At 44.2% G+C, this 20,350-nt stretch overlaps 1 long non-coding RNA gene and 1 pseudogene across 1 annotated transcript; both read right to left on the minus strand.

Annotated features, from left to right (window-relative positions):
- Positions 1-1,675: 1,675 nt before the first annotated feature.
- Positions 1,676-12,418, minus strand: LOC111774595 (uncharacterized). Its single transcript, XR_002809600.2, has 5 exons — positions 12,178-12,418; positions 10,553-10,657; positions 10,023-10,420; positions 9,517-9,804; positions 1,676-2,031 (listed from the first exon to the last, which is right to left on the minus strand). It is a non-coding gene; the product is annotated as an uncharacterized lncRNA (long non-coding RNA).
- On the minus strand, positions 5,066-5,157 carry LOC111774868 (U2 spliceosomal RNA; annotated as a pseudogene).
- Positions 12,419-20,350: the final 7,932 nt, after the last annotated feature.

Here is a 20,350-nt window from a genome sequence, read left to right on the forward strand (position 1 = left end):
AGCGTGTCTGTGGCTTCAAGTGTGCTCTCCGTGTGTCAGCAGGTGGCGAGAAGGGCCCCTCTCCCTCCACATGTTCAGCTCCTGCAGCAGCACTGTTGTGTTCTGTCCTCTGCTCACTCCTGGCTTGAAGGGCGCTCTCAGGGTGAGTGACGTGGAGAATGTTTCCTCTTAGCCTCCTGCACAGGCTCCCGGAGCCTTCTGGAGAAGTGAGCGGGGAAAGCATAATGTTGAGCATGTTTCTGGTCTCCTCTCCTCACCCAAATCCCAAATCCTGGACTAGGAATAAAGCTTGCACTTGCTTACATGCGAGAGAGGCCCATGTTTAGCTGCCTTCTGGGTCCCACGGAGCCACCTCAGGGAGTCCTCCTCCATGCGTGTCTGCAGCCAGCAACATATCAACAGTTGTCTCCATTTTTAGTGTACTTCCCAAAATCATGTCTCGGGTTACAAAAAGAAAATGAAGATCATAGGGGATTCAAATATAAGATGCACAAGAAAATCACCTGTGGTCAAGGAAACCTACTGGCCATCGCCGGCAGTGGTTGAGCACATCAAAATGGGCATCCGGCCAAACGACAGGGTAGAGCCACAAATATCACCCCCCTGACCACTCCACAGAAGGTCCTGTGGAAACAGTACCAGTGAGTAGATTCAAGAGTAATGCTTGTCGTGTGTAGAGCAAAGCCTGGATCTTAGTGAGGCAGGACTTGGGTGGGGAAGGGGCACGCTCAAGCCTGGTGTAGCCCCTGCCCGCTCTCACTGCTCAGATGGCTGGTCAGACCTCCAGTCAGCAAGACGCCGGGGGCCTGTGGACGCCATTCATCGAGCCACCTAAGCTGCAGCCCAGCAGACCCCTTTCCCAGTCAGTTACTATTAACTGCTCATCATCCAGCTTTGGCCAGTTGAAGAGGAAGCTAATTCTTGGTGCAAACGTCATGTGGGCAGTGGGTGTGGACCGTCCTGGGTTCTCACCCAGGTGGGGGTCATGCAGACTACTGATCATTCGTGGCCACCTGACCCCCAGGAAGTCTCACTCCAAGGATCTGACAGAATCCAGGCTGGGGGCAAGTGAGGGGTGGACGGACACATGTTTGGATCCCCTCGGTCCATTAGGGTGACTTTATTTGGGGGCAAGGGATTGAATTTTAGCTCAGAGATTGGAACAGAGCCAGGAATGGGGTCAGGATGGGAGCCATTCTCTTGGATGAGGCACCTCCTTGGGGTGCCCACTGTCTCCCCGCAGCAGCCTTGGGGCAGGAGGAGGTGGGGAAGGAGTGAGGAGAGCTCTTGGTCCCGGCGTCCAGGGCATGAGCTCAGGGACCTCTCTCCCAGGGAACCATCCAGATCCCCACCTCAGATCCATCATGCATCAGTGTTGTGACCCTGGGCAAGTCACTGACTCCCTCTACGTTACAGTGCCCCGGACCATTAAAGATGGGCCACAGCTCCCACTCTGCCCACCCCACAGCGCAGACGTGAGCCTCAGAGGAAAGAACAGATTGTTTCCAAGGGCTCCAAAACCTCTGATTTCAGCGTGGACAAGGAAGGTTTGCAGCCTCCTGTTTCGCAGCCTTCCATGCGCTCCCTCTGGAGACATCCAGTACTGCACTCCTGCTGATCCTTCTGGGCCTTTAATACTTGAGCACTGATGGAGGGAGCATCTACGCACAAATCATTTTCTTTGGGCTTTGTATTTACTTATTTTTAGCGTCATAACACAATGCTAAGAAGCAGGTCCTGTTAACATTTCCACATCCCAGACCAGGGAACTGAGAAGCAGAGGGCTCAGTAACCTTCCAGGTTCACATTGCTTTCACATGAGATTGACCTCAGGCCACCAGGTAGCAGCGCCCTCCCCTGGACACGGTGGTGCCGACTTCCTGCTTGTCTCATCTACATAAAGTGATTATGCCATGCCAATGGTCTGTTGGGTGTTCTAAGTTCACACCAAACTGCAAGAACCACCTTCCTAAGCCCTCCTTCGATTCAAGTGGCTCCTCGGGCAGCTAGTGACAGGATCTGAAGTTTGACCTAGGAACAAATTAACACTTTTTAATAATAAATTATTCATACTTTTGCAACGAAGCTGTCAACAGCTCTCACTATGGTGAACGCATTTCCCGGTACCTTGCTTCTGGAATATGGTAAGAAAATGATAATGGACTCAAAGAAAGATACAGAAGGGGGTTGATCCTCAGTGAAGAAAATATTCGCGCTGGCCCTGCCGTCATTCAGCAGCATCAGGATGGGCTCTGGCCAAACAGGGTTGAGTCTCAAATGTCATCCCGCACAAGCTGCTCTGCAGAAGTCTCTGAGGGGGTCCCATCAAGTTGATTCAAGAGTCATGACTGTAGTTTACTCAGTGCACCACGTGGAGAGATGCACTATAAAAATGTTGTCATATTCTTTTTTTTATTGAGATATAATTCACATTCCATAAATTCACCTTTTCTTAAGTATACAACTTGGTGGTTTTTAGTATCTTCAGATTTTGCAATCATCATCTCTAATTCTTGTACATTTTCATCACCCCCAAAAGAAACCCCATACCTCTGATCAGTCAATCTCACTCTCTCTGCCCCCGCCCCCAGCCCTGGCTTCTCTGTCTCTATGAATTTTCCTGTTCTGGACATTTCATACACACAGAACCAGACAATGCGTTGCCTCTTGTGTCTGACCTTTTTTGGTAAGTAACATCCATGTTCTAACACGTATCAGTACTACACTGTTTTTATGGCTGAAAAATATCCATGTATATGGATATAACACATTTTGGTTTTCTGTTCCTCAGTTTATGGACAGTTGGGTTGTTTCCACTTTTTGGCTGCTATAAATAGTGCTACTGTGAACACTCATATAAAGTTTTTGTGTGAACAAAGTTTTTCATTTCTCCTGGGCATATACCTAGGAGTGGAATTTCTGGGCCATATGGTAGCTCTGTGCTTAGCTTGTTGAGGAAGTGCCAAAGGATTTTCTTTTGTATATCTGCACCAGCAATGTGTGAAGGTTCCAGTGTCCCCACATCATTGCAAATACTTGTTCGCTTTTAAAAAAACTATATCCATACTACTAGGTGTGAAGTGGAATCTCACTGTGGTTTTGATCTGCATTTCCCTGATGCACGATTTTGAACATTTTCATGTGCCTATTGGCAATCTGTGTCTCCTCTTTGTAGCAATACCTAGGCAAATGCTTCTTTCCTTTTGAAAATTTGGTTGTTTGACGTTTTATTATTGAGTTCTCAGTGTTCTTTATACATTCTGGATAACAGACCTTATCAGATCTATGATTTGCAAATATTTTCTTCCATTCTGTAGCTTGTATTATACCTTTCTTGATGGTGTTCTTTGATTTTAATTTTTATAAAGTCCTATTTATTTTTCCTTTTGTTGCTTGTCTTTTTGGTATCATACATAAGAATTTAGAGCCAAATGAAAGACCATGAAGATTTATTCTCTTTTTTTCTTGGAGATTTGTATAGTTTAGCTCTTACATTTAAGTCTTTGAGGCATTTTTGATTTAAAGTCTATTTTGTCTGGTATTAGTATAGCCCACCCCCCCCCCCCCCCCGCTCTCTTTTGGTTACTATTTGTATGGAATATCTTTTTCCATCCTTTCACTTGTAACCTCTTTGTGTCTTTGGATCTCAAATGAGTCTCTTGTAGATAGCACATCATTGGATCATGTGTTTTTATCCATTCTGCCAATCTCTGTCTTTTGATTGGAGAGTTTAATCCATTTACATATAAAGTAATTACGGATAAGGAGGGACTCACTTCTGTCATCAAGCTATGTGTTTTCTAGATGCCCTATTGCCTTTTGGTCCCTCATTTCCTGCATTCCTGTCTTCTTTTGTTTTTGCTGATTTTATAGTGAAATGTTTAAATTCCTTTCTCATTTCCTTTTGTGTATATTCTACAGCTATTTTCTTTGTGGTTACCATGGGGATTACTTTTAACATCCTAAAGTTATAACACCCTTCACTTGAATTTAATACTAGGTTAACTTCAATAAGATCCAAGTTCACAAAGCTAATAGATCAACCTATTATCTCAATGCAGAAAGACCTTCTCCAAGATACAGTATAATGAAAGTGTCAAAATCAAGGCTAAAGAAAGAATTCTAAAAGCAGCCAGGCAAAAAGAGGATGGTAAGCTACAAAAGAAGGCCCTCTAGACTATCAGCGGATTTCCCAGCAGAACCCTACAGTCCAGCAGAGAGCGGAATGACATACCCAAAGTGTTTAAAGGAAAAATCTGCCAGCCAAATACTCTATCCAGCAAAGTTATCCTTAGATATGGAGGAGAAATAAATATTTTCCTAAACAAAAGCTGAGGGACGTCATGACCACTAGACCTGCCTTGCAAGAAATACTGAAACGAGTTCTCCCAGCTGAAATGAAAAGATGCCAACATATGAAAGTTTATAACACATTGGTAAAGGTAAATAGACAACCCAATTTAGAACTCTAAATCAGTAATCAGATGGTTGTTAACCACTTAACTACAGTGTAAAGGTCAAAGGAAAAGACTACTAAAAATAATTAGAGCTACTATAATGTATTAACAGATATACAACATAAAAAGAGGTAAAAAATGACATCCAAAGTATGAAGGGGGGAGTAAAGGGATGAAGCTTCTGTAGGCAGTTGAAGTTAAGATGCTGTCAGCTTAAATTGGACTATTTTTTCATGAGATGTCTATGTCAGCCTCATGGTAACCACAAAGCAAAGCCCTAGGGCAGATGCACAAAAGATAAAGAATGGGGAAATGAAGCATTCCACCACAGAAAATCACAGATTTACAAAGGTAGGCAGAAACAGTGGGAAAAAGAAACAATGGGAATACAAAATAACCAGAAAACAATTAACAAGATGGCATTAGGAAGTCCTACATCAGTAATCACTCTAAATGTAAGTGGATTGAATTCACCAATAAAAAGGCACAGAGTGGATGGATGGATAAAAAACCAAGACAATTGTATGCTGCCTGCAAGAGACTCACTTCAGCCTTCAGGACATACATGGGCTCAAAGGGAAGGGACGGAAAGAGATATTCCATGCAAGAGGGGATGGCTCTACTTATATCTGACAGATAGACTTCAAACTGGCAAGAACAGATACTACACTTGATCTTAGCCAAAAAGCTGAGAAACAATAACTTTTAAACCAAAAATGCTAACAAAGGTGGTTATTATATAATAATAAAGGAATCAAATTATCAAGAACATATAACAATCATAAATATATATACAAGCAACATCGAAGGACTTAAATACCTTTAGCAAATACTAAAGATCTGAAGGGAGAAACACACGATGATATAATAATAGTAGGGGACTTCAATACCCCACTTTTAGCAATGGATAGATCATCCAGACAGAAAATCAACAAGCAAACATTTGACTTGAACCAAACATTAGACCAAATGAACCTAACAGGCATTTATAGAACATTTCGTCCAAGAGAAGCAGAATACATATTCCTCTCAAGTGCATACGGAAGCTTCTCCAGGATAAACTATATGATAGGAGACAAAACAAGTCTTAGCAAGTTTAAAAAGACTGAAATCATACCAAGCAACTTTTCTGACCATCATGGTATGAAATGAGAAATCAACAAGAACACTGGAAAATCTGAAAATACACAGAAATTAAGCAACACACTCCTGAACAACCAATGGGTCAAAGAAGAAATCAAAAGCAAAATCAAAAATTTCTTGAAACAAATGAAAATGGAAACACAGCATGTCAAAACCTATGGGATGCTGCAAAAGTAGTTCTGAGAGGGAATTTTATAGGGATAAATGTGTATATTAGGAAAACAGAAAGATCTCAAATAAACAACTTAACTTTATATCTCAAGGAAGTAGAAAAAGGAGAACAAACTAAGCCCAAAGTTAGCAGACAGAAGCAAATAAGAAAGATCAGAGTGGAAATCAGTGAAATAGAGACCCGAGAAACAATGGAATAAATCAACAAAACTAAGAAGTGGTTTTTCAAAGAGATAAACAAAATAGACAAATCTTTAGCTAGTCTAAATGAGAAAAAAAGAGAGAAGACTCAAATAAAATCAGAAATGAAAGATAAGACATTACAACTGATAGTCCAGAAATACATGGATCATAAGAGAAGACTATGAACAATTATATGCCAACAAATGGGATAGCCTAGAAGAAATGGATACATTCCTAGAAACAATACAACCTACCAAGACTGAATCAAAAGAAACAGACAATCTAAAGAGGCCCCAATACTCTACACACTAACACTCAACTCTGTAAGGAACAGTGTGCACTGGTCCAAATGTCTCATACTGGCTCTTGCTTCTGAGACCTTCCACATGCTCTTCCTTCTGCTTTTCATGCCCTTCCAGATCTGCCATGTCCCAGCAGCAGGTCCTTGGGCAAGGTTCTCAGGCTCATTGACGTCATGTACAGAAGGGGAAACATACTGTTTTGGAGGTAACATTACCTCCAAAGGTCACTGTGAGGGCCAGATGGTGTGTGAGAGCACATTACAAACAGTAAAGCCATGTGCCATATGAGCTAACAGAGCACAAAACAATGGACGCTTGGGGCTTAGACAGGGAAGGAACTCACGAGATAGAAAGGACAACTACGTGGAACTGGTCCAAGTGATTCTGTTCTACGTTCTGGTGAGAGAGTCTTCTCACCAGATGCATAAAGAGAGAGAATCAGGATGAGGGCTCCAACAGAAGCCTGCTGGGTGGGGAGGCTGGATGGTGTGGACTCTGAATCCAGAGCGAGGAAAGAGCTGGCTTGGTATCCAGCAGAGATAAAGCCTCCAGGTGAGGTGGTGTGATCTCTGCTTGACCCAGTCGGATTCAAGCTTGTCTCTGCCATTTTGACAATAGGACTCAGTTTCCTGATCTGTAAAGTGGGCATAACAGTACCAACCTCAGAGAGTTCATGTGATGCTTAAGTTCATTCATTTTTTTGTCATTCAAAAATATTTCTTAATAACACAGCATCAAATTATAACCAAAGTATGAAATAAATATACACGAGTTTACATTGATATAAACAAGTGAACAGACAAATAAATGAGGGTGAAGAGACAAATTTTCCTCAGAAAGAATTCCAAATAATAGACTTCCCACTTCAGGAGGTGAAGTTTGCTCCTCCCCTCCCCTTCCGCAAGGGTGGGCCAGATCTAGGACATGCTTCCCAACAACAGATTATAGAGGGGGAAAGAGAGCAACTTCATAGTGGAGCAGCCTGGCACACACGAGCTTCACCTCCACTAAGTGACGACGGTCAGCGTCCTGTCACGTGGATCTCGTGCACCCCCAGCTGGGATGGGAGGAGACGGCACAGAGGCACCTCACCTCTGTGGTATTCTTTCCAAAACTCCATACCCCTAGTCTACTCATAAGAAGAACGTCAGACAAACTCACACTGAAGCACATTCTACAAAACACCTGACCCAGTACCCTTCAAAACTGTCGAGGTGAGGAAAAACAAGGAAGGAAGGAGAAACTGTCCAGACCAGAGGACCCGCGGTGGCATGACAACTAAACAGTGTGGCGCCCTGGGCTGGATCCTGCAAAGGAAAAGGATATTAATGGAACAGCTGGTACAATGAGGTCTGGAGTTGAGCTGATGGAAAAGGACCCACGCGAGTCTCTGAGTTGTGACAAATGTATATGATGACATGAGGTGCTCATAACAGAGACTGGGTGAGGGGACACAGAAGCTCCTTGTACTGTCTTTGCAACTTTTCCATAATTCTAAAGTTACTCCAAAACAAAGAGTTTATTTGAAAGAAGATGAAGTTAAAGCATCTTTCTCGAGCATCTGTTTGTGACAGTGCTGGCGTCGGGACTGGGGACCCAGCAGTGAGCAAGACAGCCTTGGTCCCTCCTCTGGGTCTACAGTGAGTGGGGGTCCAGGCATTAGGCAAAGACTTGAGCAGCTCGGTGTGGAGCGGCGGCTGGACGTGGGTTCTGAGGGAGGGTGGTGCTGCGAGGGAGCTGAGCCCAGGAATCTGAGGTGCAGGGGACGGCAAAGGAGGAACTCGTGATCCGGCTGGAGATGGGGAGAGCTGCCAGGAGGGGGAGCAGGGAGGGCACAGGCCCTGAGGTGAGAAAGGACAAGTCTCAAAGGAGGAAAGCAAAAGGCGCCTGAGTGAAGAGGGGCGGCCGTGGGAGAGGAGGTCAGATAGGGAGGTGGGCCGGGACCCCACAGACCCAGGAAGGAGTCTGGATTTGATTCAACACACCTGGGAGCCAAGGGCGAGTTCCAGGTGTGTGGGGGGCAGGATCAGGTGGAGTCACTGCAGGTGCAGATCAGGGCACAGGTTCGTGAGACCCTGCATGGAAAGGCTCTGTGACTGCAGACACCCTCAACCCCAGGGGCCACGTCTGCAGACAGGCCACTCTCTTCCCAGCTGGCTCTGCCCCAGCCCCACACACAGAATGCATGGTCCCTGGGCAACCTCACAGCCCCCACATGGCCTGGTGACACCGCCCCAGCCCTCCCAACAACACCACAGGCTCCAGGCCTCCCATCCACAGTGGCGCCCCAGCCCCTCCTGTGCACCCCGCATCAGCTGCACCTCACCTGCTCCCTGCAGGGGTGCCACCTGCAGCCCAGAGACTGTGCACCAGGTCTGGCCCGGGAACCTGCAGACCTTCTCTGCAACCACACCCTCTCGTGGGAGGGCTGAAGTCCGTCCTTGGGGAGGGGCCCCTACAAGTGTTTCCTTCCTGGGGTTCCCTCCCTGGGCCCAGGGACCCTTCAGAGTTCTCCTTACATCTCTGGCCGCACACCCAGTTGCCCAAGCGGTGCAGGATAGGTAGAAGAGAGACTGAAGAAAAGAGCCGGAGACAGAATATGAGACATACAGGTTTACCAGGACTTAAGTACAGAGAGCATCCAGGAGCGGCTGGAGCTGTGCACCTGCTACTGCGGGCAGAGGGGATTGCTTATATAGGCAGGGGACTAACGGCTACATGCTCACCAAGAGGGACCGTCCTCACAGCCAGTGTTCCCAGGAACAGCAGCTCACACTGCTGTGTTCCTTCAAGACGTGATATTCTTTGAGTGAAATAAGTTAAGATCCGGGTTGGCCAGGCCCTGGATGGTTACAAATCCCAGATGGTTGGCGTCCTGCCCAGAAGGGGGCCTGAAGGACACCAGGCTCTTACAGGCCATGCAGGCCAGTGCCAGGCAAGTGTGATCCTACAGTCTCAGAGTTACTCTCCCAGCAGAGCTGACCCATGCTTTATGTGAAACCTCCCTGTTAAAACAACGTGCTATCCTGTGTCCTGAACTGACTCATGCTGATACTTGAGTGATGTTTCTCTCTAATGCTATCTCTATTTTGTGATTTTTCTGCAATTTATGGTACTTGTATGGTACCAACACCACCTCCACCCGGAAGCTTTTCCTGATTTCCTAACTTGGTTAGTTATTCCCTCCTATGTGTTGCTTTTAAAATGCTTTTTAAAGACAGGCTAGTAATAACACCATGTGATGGAACTAATAACAATACCTGCTCAGTAGTGGACGCCTTTTCCTGGGAGGGCCCTGTGCTGTCACACAGGCGTTCACTTGGGCGATCTCCCTGATCCTCTGAAGGAGATGCAATTATTATCCCCACTGAGCAGATGAGGACACTGAGGCTTCAAGAAGTGCTGTGGCTGTGCAGAAACACCCACTCGGCAGGAGTCCAAGCCTGAGTCAGGGTCCAGTTGGTCTCCCTACGGAGCCACTACCAGGCATGGTGCCAGGTGCTGGGAACACAGTGTCAAGGGGACAGACCCCAGAGAAATCACAAAATCTGTGGGAATGAAAGAGCAGATCCCCTCAGCCACCATCCCACAGAACTGCAGTTGTGTAGAGCCAGGGGGACCTTTGGGATGGCCCAGTGTGGGTGAGCCCACACACCAAGGATGGGGGCCGCTGATGGACGCCTTGATGGGAGAAGCACAAGGTCACGGGACATCCTCTGCCCTCTAGCTTCCCTTTTATGGAATAAAAAAGAGTCAGAGGACTTACATGCTTATTCTTCTATCATTTGCAGCAGTTCATTCATTCTTCAGCCAACATTCACTGAAGCCCTGCGGTGGGCCAAGCTCTGTGCGAGGTGTTGGGGATACATGGCTCCCAGGTTCCCAGGGGAGAGGACACATGAAAAACACCACAGAATGGTCTGCCTTCTCATCTCTGTATCTCCCAGCCTCGCCCAGTCCCAAGCACATAGTAGGACTCAATAAACAGTACCTGCCTTGGGCAGTGCGACAGTGTGGCGGTCATATCTCTGGCATTTGGAATCCAGGAACCTGGTTCAAATTACATCTCGTCCACTTCTGTGCTGTGTGACTCTGGGCAGGTCATATCACCTCTATGAGACTCGATTTCCTTGTGTGGAGGATGGGAACTAATGTCCCAGGGGCCTGTGGGGTTTCAAGAGCTGATCTGTATAAAGAAACTGGCACACATGAAGTGCTCCACAAGTCACAGCTGTGGGAGTTAATATCATCACCATGATGTCAATGAGCCTGGTTAACACTCCAGTCTCCACTCACCTTCGGGAAAGTGAGAAGGACTGACCAGATGACCTCTCTGTCTTGTCCACACCAGGACTCTCGGAATCAGAGACGGGAGCCGTGCTGGCAGGTGCAGAGCAGCCCCTAGCAGAGGAGAAGGAAACTGACAAAGTGTCACCATGACGTTTGGAAGACAGAGTTTTAAAGGCGGTACAAAGGTTGGCAGAGAAGCCACGAAGGTGAGCTGCATGTGTGGTGTCCCCAGCAGGGAGGTCAGTGAGGTCCCCTCACTATGACCCAGGACCCCCGAGTGCCTGGGCCCCGAATGCTCAGGGAGGAGGAGGCCCCTCTGTACCCCAGGCCTCCCCGGGTGCTGGGTCTCCGGGTCCTGTGGGCTCAGAGGCACATCTCTCATGTTCCGCTCCATCTCCTCTGTGTCAGCTAAGGGCACGGCCTCCACTGTCCCCCAGTCCCCAGTGCTCAGGATGCCAGGGCAGTGGAGGGCTCTGTGCCAGGGTACAGCCAAGCATCAGCTCTGGGCCGCACGTTAGGTCAGCAGTGGGGCCCACGTCCCTCTGACACCAGGTCCTTGGGTTTCTGGCTCTGCTGGATTATTAGTCTCATGAAGGAGACAGGCTCAGAGAGGTGCAGTGACTGCCTAGGCTCACACAGCCACTGAGAGTGTTCCAGGACCAGCGTAACTCTGGCAAGGACAGCTCCTGTGTCCATCATCACTGCCACCATCTGACACTCTTTCTTTATCTACTATTCTGTTTCCTTGGGTCAGGAATCCAACCCCTAAGGCTAAGGAGGAATTCGTGGCAGATCAAAGGCTAAAAGTGCTTCATGACTTTTTAAATTACCCAAGTCAGGCCTTTAGTCACAAAAAGAAAAATATACAAAATGACAAAGTAACCTTAGTATTCACAGACAAGCACTAACACACTGTAATGCACTATGATCATAAAAATAGAAACTATGAAACATTTTCATATGCATTTATAGATATTGTACATCTTTTTCAGAGCACACATTTAGTGAGATATTCTTTCATTGTCAAACAATTCAAGTTCTTATTTCTTGGAAATTACCTAGTTCTAGAGTTTTATATTTGCTGTATGACTCCTTCAGTTAGATACACTAAGCATTTTGTGATCACCAGAAATTGTGTAATTTTTTTTACTGTGGTGACAGCACTTAACACGTGGTCGCCCCTCTTAGCAAATATTTTAGTGCAAAACGCAGTCCTGTGACCTACAGGCACAGCACTGTGGGCAGCTCTCGAGAACTCATCCATCTCACGCGACTGCCACCTCCGCCTCTTGAACAGAAACTCCGCGGGCCCCTCCCCCCAGGCCCAGCAGTCTCCATTCTGCTGTTTCTGTGAGTTTGACATTTTTCTTCTTCTTCCTTTTTTTGGGGGGAGATCCTTTCTTTCCACTTTGTTGGAGTGTAATCGACAAATAAAACTGTTAGCAATTTACAACTTGATGATCTGATACCTGGTGTGAGGATTCCCCCATCAAGTTAATTAACACGTCCATCACCTCACGTTATTACTATTTTTTTGGTGAGAACATTGAAGTTCTGCTGTCTTGGCAAATTTCAATTGCACAGTGCAGTGTCATCAACCACAGTGAGTTTAACTATTTTGCAGCCCTCACCTGAGCGGAATCACACAGTACTGGTCCTTCGGTGACTGGTCCATTTCACTTAGCACGACCCAGCAACCCCACTTGTGGGTACATGTCCAAAAAATCAAAAGGAGCCTCTCGGAGAGATCTCTGCCCCATGTGACTGCAGCATCCTTCACAAAAGCCAAGACACAGAGACAGCTTAACTCTCGTTGACAGGAGACTGGATAAGGAAAAGGTGGGGTCTACACGCCGTGGAATGCTATTTGGCCTGAAAAGAGAAGGAGATGTCACCATATGGGACAACACGAATACGTTTATTTTAAAGCGACAGTAGACTTCTGGTTGAGCCAACATGGAGAAAGCCCCACACAACCTCTCTGTCTCAGATGACAAATGGCACCCTGCTCAGAGCACAGAAAGCATGTCCTTGAAAACTGTAAGAAGTGGACACTACCAGGCAGAAGGGGACTGGAATCCCGTAACGGGGTGAGGACGGGGCCATTCCCTCCTCTGCCTCTCGCTCACCAGGGCAGGGGACCCTCAGCAGCCACTGACAGTGAAGACTGGGACCAAATTGTTATTTCTTTTTTTTTTAATTATTTTTTTATTTTTTATTTTTAAATATTTTATTTTTACTTAAAATTGTGTTTTGTTTTTTAATTTTAATGTAATTTATTTAAATTCACCTTACAAATGTATTTTTCTTTTATTTTACATTTTATTTTTCTAAGTTATTTTTAATTTTATCATGTCATTTAGTTTTTAAAGGCTATTTTATCTTGAATTTGTGATTAATTTTAATTATTTTTATTCAACTTTTCTTCCCTTTATTTTAATTTTTTTACTTTGATTTTTAGTTTTTTTTTATTGAGTTAATGATACGTTACAATCTTGTGAAATTTCACTTTTACATTATTGTTTGTCAGTCATGTTGTAGGTGCACCACTTCACCCTTTGTGCCCACCCCCCACCCCACCTTTCCCCTGGTAGCCACTAATCTGATCTCTTTGTCTACATTTTTAAATTCCTCATATGAGTCATACAGAGATTGTCCTTCTCTAACTGGCTTATTTCACTTAACATAATTCCCTCAAGGTCCTTCCATGTTATTGCAAATGGAATGATTTTGTTCTGTTTTACAGCTGAGTAGTATTCCATTGTGTATATGTACCACATCTTCTTTATCCATTCATCTGTTGATGGGCACTTAGGTTGCTTCCGTGTCTTGCCTATTGTAAATAATGCTGCAATAAACATTGGGGTGCATGGGACTTTTGGAATTGCTGACTTCAAGCTCTTTGGATAGATACCCAGTAGTGGGATAGCTGGGTTGTATGGTAGTTCTATTTTTAATTTTTTGAGGAATCTCCATACTGTTTTCCATAGTGGCTGCACCAGTTTGCATTCCCACCAGCAGTGTATTAGGGTTCCTTTTTCTCCACAACCTCTCCAATATTTGTTACTATTAGTTTTAGATATTTTTGTCATTCTAATGGGTGTAAGGTGATATCTTAGTGTAGTTTTGACTTTCATTTCCCTGATGATCAGCGATGATGAGCATCTTTTCATGTGCCTATTGGCCATCCATATATCTTCTTTGGAGAAATGTCTGTGCATGTCTCCAGTCCATTTTTTGATCAGGTTATTTGATTTTTTGTTGTTGAGTTGTGTGAGTTCTTTATATACTACGGATATTAAGCCTTTGTCAGATATATGACTTGCAAATATTTTTTCCCAGTTAGTGGGCTGTTTTTTGTTTCAATCCTGTTCTCATTTGCCTTGAAGAAGCTCTTTAGTCTGATGAAGTCCCATTTGTTTATTCTTTCTATTGTTTCCCTTCTCTGAGAAGACATGGTGTCCGAAAAGATCCTTTTAATACTGATGTCAAAGAGTGTACTGCCCACATTTTCTTCTAGAAGCCTTATGGTTTCAGGTCTCAGCTTTAGGTCTTTGATCCATTTTGAGTTTATTTTGGTGAATGGTGAAAAAGAATGGTCAATTTTTATTCTTTTACATATGGCTTTCCAGTTTTCCCAGCACCATTTGTTGAAAACACTTTCTTTTCTCCATTGTATGCCCTCAGTTCCTTTGTCAAAGACAAGCTGTCCACAGATGTGTGGTTTTATTTCTGGGCTTTCAATTCTGTTCCATTGATCTGTGCACCTCTTTTTGTACCAGTACCATGCTGTTTTGATTACTGTAGCTTTGTAGTATGTTTTGAAGTCAGGGATTGTGATGCCTCCCGTTTTGTTCCTTTTTCTTAGGATTGCTTTCAATTCGGGGTCTTTTGTTGCCTCATATGAATCTTAGAATTCTTTGTTCTAATTCTGTAAAGAATGTCATTGGGATTTTGATTGGGATAGTGTTGAATCTGTAGATTGCTTTAGGTAGAACAGACATTTTAACTATGTTTATTCTTCCAATCCATGCACATGGAATGTCTTTCCATCTCCTTATGTCGTCATCCAATTCTCTCACAAAGGCCTTGTAATTTTCATCGTATAGGTCCTTCACTTCCTTAGTTAAATTTACCCTGAGGTATCTCATTCTTTTTGTTGCGACTGTGAATGATATTGTGTTCTTGAGTTCTTTTTCTGTTAGCTTGTTATTAGAATATAGAAATACTACTGATTTATGCAAATTGGTTTTACACCCTGCAACTTTGCTGTAGTTGTTGATTACTTCTAAGAGTTTTCCAATGGATTCTTTGGGGTTTTCTATATCTAAGATCATGTCTTCTGCAAACAGCGAGTTTCACTTCTTCCCTCCCTATTTGGATTCCTTTTATTCCTTTTTCTTGCCTGATTGCTCTGGCCAGGACCTCCAGTACTATGTTAAATAAGAGTGGTGATAGAGGGCATCCTTGTCTCATTCCTGTTTTCAGGGGGATGGTGCTCAGTTTTTGCCCATTGAGTATGATGTTGGCTATGGGTTTGTCATATATGGCCTTTATTATGTTGAGGTAGTTCCCTTCTATGCCCATTTTGTTCAGAGTTTTTATCATAAATGGCTGCTGGATCTTGTCAAATGCTTTCTCTGCATCTATTGACATGATCATGTGGTTTTTGTTCCTCAGTTTGTTGATGTGGTGTATCACGTTGATTGATTTGCAGATGTTGAACCATCCCCGTGTCCCTGGTATGAATCCCACTTGATCATGACGTATGATTCTTTTGATGAATTGCTGAATTCTGGTTGCCAAAATTTTGTTCAGAATTTTTGCATCTATGTTCATCAGTGATAGTGGCCTGCAGTTCTCTTTTTTCATAGTGTCCTTGTCAGGCTTTGGTATCAGCATGATGTTGGCCTCATAGAATGTGTTAGGAAGTGTTCCATCCTCCCTAATTTTTTGGAATAGCTTGAAAAGGATAGGTATTAAATCCTCTCTGAAAGTTTGGTAGAATTCCCCAGGAAAGCCATCTGGTCCTGGGGTTTTATTCTTTGGGATGTTTTTGATTGCTGTTTCAATCTCTTTCCTTGTGATTGGTCTGTTGAAATTGTCTGCTTCTTCTTGAGTGAGCTTTGGGAGATTATAGGAGTCCAAGAACTTATCCAATTCCTTTAGGTTATCCATTTTGTTGGCATATAATTTTTCATAGTATTCTCTTATAATCCATTGTATTTCTGCAGAGTCTGTTATTATTTCTCCTCTTTCATTTCTGATTTTGTTTATTTGAGCTTTCTCCCTTTTTTTCTTTGTAAGTCTGGCTAGGGGTTTGTCAATTTTATTTATCTTCTCAAATAACCAGCTCTTTGTTTCACTGATCCTTTCTACCGCCTTTTTCATTTCAATAGCATTTATTTCTGCTCTGATTTTTATTATTTCTCCCCTTCTGCTGACTTTGGGCTTTGTTTGTTCTTCTTTCTCTAATTCAGTTAGGTATAGTTAAGATTGCTTATTTGGGATTTTTCTTGTTTGTTAAGATGTGTCTGTATTGTGATGAATTTTCCCCTTAATACACCTTTTGCTGTTTTCCATTTGAGTTGGTATGGCATGTTATCATTTTCATTTGTCTCCAAGTATTTTTTTATTTCTTCTTTAATTCCTTCAATGATCCATTGCTTGTTCAGTAGCGTACTGTTTAGTCTCCACATCCTTGTGCCTTTCTCATCTTTTTTCTTGTAATTAATTTCTAGCCTTATAGCATTATGATCAGAGAAGATGCTTATTATTTCAATTTTTTTAAATTTGTAGAGGCTTGCCTTGTTTCCCAACATATGGTCTATCCTTGGGAATGTTCCATGTGCACTTGAGAAGAATGTGTATTCTGCTGTTTTAGGATGCAGAGTTCTATATATGTCTATTAAGTCCAATTGTTTTAGTTTTCATTTAGCTCCACTATTTCCTTGTTGATTTTCTGTCTGGATGATCTGTCCATTCATGTGAGTGGGGTGTTGAGGTCCCCTACTATTATTGTGCTGTTTTTAACATCTTCCTTTAGGTCTGTTAATAGTTGTTTTATGAACTTTGGTGCTCCTGTGTTGGGTGCATAGATATTTATAAGCGTTATTTCTTCTTGATGAAGTGTCCCTTTGATCATTATATATTGGCCCTCTGTGTCTCTCTTTACCTGCCTTATTTTCAAATCCATTTTGTCTGATATAAGTATTGCAACACCTGCTTTCTTTTGCTTGCTATTAGCTTGAAGTATTGTCTTCCACCCCTTCACTCTGAGCCTGTGTTTGTCCTTGGGGCTCAGGTGTGTTTCCTGGAGGCAACAAATTGTTGGATCTTGTTCTTTAATCCATTTTGCCACTCTGTCTTTTTATTGGAAAGTTCAATCCGTTTACATTGAGGGTGATTATTGATGCATGTGGACTCAATGCTGTCAATCTGTCCCTCGTTATCTGGTTTTCCTGCATTACCTTTGTTTCTTGTTCTGTGTGTTTCAGCCTACCCATTGACTACTGCAATTTCTTATGCTGGGTTTCTTAGATTTTTCCTTATTTATGTTTTGTGGCTCTGTTCTGTTGTTTAGTTTAGTGGCTACCCTGAAGTTTGTATTTAGAATCTCATGTATAATACAGTCTATTCTCTGTGGTCTCTTACTTACTTGGCCTAGACTGATTTAGTCCCTTTGCTCTTCCCCTCCTAAATTATTATTTTCATTTCTTATTCCAACTCGTGTTATGAGTTTATAGTTAGACTGATAAGATTGTCTTTGCTTTGGTGGTTTCCTTACCTTTATCCTAATGCTATAATTGAATATTTGCTATCTTATTCTGGTTCTATCTATCTATCTCCCTACTCTGTGGTTTGTGACCCCTTTCTCCCTTTTTTTCTTTTTTCAGGTATGAGAGCCTTCTTGAGGATTTCTTGTGATGGAGGACTTTTGGTTACAAATTCCCTTAACTTTTGTTTGTCTGGAAAAGATTTAATTTCTCCTTCATATCTGAAGGATATTTTTGCTGGATAGAGTATTCTTGGCTGAAGGTTTTTATCTTTTAAAGTTTTGAATATGTCACTTCATTCTCTCCTAGCTTGTAAGGTTTCTGTAGAGAAATCCGCTGTCTGATATGAGTTCCTTTGTAGGTTATTTTCTTCTGTCTTACAGCCCTGAGTATTCTTTCTTTGTCTTTCATTTTTGCCATTTGTACTACTACACGCCTTGCAGTAGGTCTTTTTACATTGACAAACCTAGGAGATCTGAAAGCTTACTCCACACACATTTCTCCCTCAATCCCTAGATTTGGGAAGTTCCCTTCTATAATTTCATTAAGCACACTTTCTGCTCCATTTTCCTTTTCCACATTCTCAGGAATTCCGATGATTCTTAAATTCTTTCTCCTCATTGAATCCGCTAATTCTCTGATATTTTCCTCATTCTTTTTAATCCTTAGTTCTCTTTCTTCCTCTGTCTGGAGCCATTCAGCCTGTCTGTCTTCAGCCGTTCAGCCTGTCTGTCTTCGATTATGCTAATTTTCTCCTCTATGGTGTCTACACGGGCATTCAGGGAATCCATATTCTGTTTTATCTGGTCCATTGTATTTTTCATCTCTAGTATTTCTGTTTGATTCTTCTTTATAGTTTCAATCTCTTTTGTGAAGTAACTCCAGAACTCGTTGACTTGTTTTTCTATCTTTCCCTTTACCTCATTGAGTTTTTTGATGATAGCTATCTATTTCCAAGCCCTCAGGACTGAATTCAGTGTTTTTATTGTTTTCCTTCTGATCTGGAGCTTTTATAAATTGCTGAATGGTAGAGGAGCGGTTTTTGCACATGATGGTAGTATTCGGTTGCAGTTACAGCCTGTCGCCACTAGAAGGGGGTCGAGAGCCACGCATTCTGAGCCCTCTGCGTTCAGCCAAGATGGCGGCCCCCAGCACAGGTTGGAGGGGGGAGAGGCAGTTTCTCTCGTGTGGCGATCTGGATTCGGATCAGCTCTCGTTCTCTGGTCTCCCGGAGGCCTGGCTTGATGGGGTCCCCACACATGGAAGCTTTCCCCCATCAGCGGGTTTCCACTGCACTGGCAGCGGGAGTCCTTGACGATCCCCTAGTCGTGCGGCCCCTCCCCCACTCGTTCCCTCACCCGCGGCAGCGATCCCAGTCTCTAGGGGAGGGAGCGATGTTCTCTCTTACCCTGTTCCAGTTCTTCCGAGGCCAGCTACACCCTCTCCGTCCTCGGTCGTCTTGCTCTGCAGGTCTCTGACGGTCTCGGCATTAGGGGTCATTGGCTGAAATTCAGTTTTTCCATTTCTTTGGTTGTATTTTGGAGGGGAGAGAGTCCCGGCACAGCTCACCCTGCCATTCTGCTCTGCCTCCTTTCCACCAACCCATTATTTCTAACCCAACTAGTGGGAAAGGGGTTGTGCATGTCAGGAGTAAGGGCTCACCCCCATTTGTTCTGTTTTTCTCACCTCAGACACAGAGTCTCCCTGCAGCCTCAGCAACAGCAGAGGCACTGAAAGCCCTGGGAATGTCCTTGTGTCTCTGGACAAGGGGGCAGGCACAGAGACCCCGGGGCCTGAAGGGTGTGGATAAGTCCCTGTCCTCTTCTGCTTTCTCTTCTCTGGCTGCTTCACCAGAAAGCCGACCGAATCACGTGGATCTGCATGACATCCCGGGTGAAAACACTCTGAGGAATGTGTCAGAGGGGCCATGAGGCCTGAGACTGTGGGAGGATCCTGAGCAGGAGAGAGCTGGAGAAGGGACTATTGACGTCTGCGGATGAGCCAACAAGAGACCTGGGCTCACCTGGCCGCAGGCACAGAGCAGACCAAAGAGGCCAAGCAAAGGCCTGGAGAACCGAGCTACCACGGGCATCCACGCCCCGCCCAGATCCAGCCCTGAGGGGATGGTGTCGGGCACACACAAACGGCACAGTGATGCCATGACAACTGCTCTGAGGTGGGAACAGCTGCCAACAAGAGGCAGGAACAACACGCAGCTCGGCCTTCCTTGTGTGGATGCTCATCAACCAACAGGAAAAGCACAATGGACCATCCCCCGAGGATGCTAACAGGAACCAGGGTCTCACCACTCAAGAAGCAAACCGTCCAGGACACTGTCCCAAATCACACCACAAAACAGACAGAGAACTGGGAAAATCCGACCACTTCTCAAGGTAAAGACGCTTCACAGACCCCACCCTGAAATAACCCACACAAGTGAACACTCAGGGCCTCCACTGAGCCCACGCTCAGTGAGGGAAAGGGGAGACTCTGGAACCTGCTGGAAAGAAACATGCTCTCAGCAGAGACATAAAAACCATGAGAAAGATGCAAGTGGATATTTTATATCTTAACATACAATATCCAAAATCAAAACCTCACTGGATGGGCTCAGTAGCAAAATGGAGCAAACAGAGGAAAGAGAAAACTTACAGATCAGCAGAAATGGCAAATCTGAAGAACAAAGAGAATAAAAGCTTGAACAAAATGAGACCCTCAGAGATGTGTGGAACAATGTCGAAAGTTCTACCTTGTGAGCATGTGAGCATATGAGGAAAAGTGAGAGGTCGGTGCAGGAGAGGATAGATGAGGAAAAGGATGGTGGGAAACGTCACAAATTTATGACATGAATGTAAGCTCAGAAAGCCTCACCCTGACACAGGAGCAGTCTCATAAAAAGCAAAGACAAAGGGACATCTTGAAAGCAGTCAGGGAAATGACCCGTCACATCTGAGAGGACACAGTGCGAAGGGCTGTGGTTACTCCTCAGAAAGCAGAGAGGCAGAGAGAGGGAATCACGCCTCGAAAG

This window comes from Equus caballus, chromosome 8 (genome assembly GCF_041296265.1).
Source record: "Equus caballus isolate H_3958 breed thoroughbred chromosome 8, TB-T2T, whole genome shotgun sequence".
Taxonomy (NCBI): Eukaryota; Metazoa; Chordata; class Mammalia; order Perissodactyla; family Equidae; genus Equus; species Equus caballus.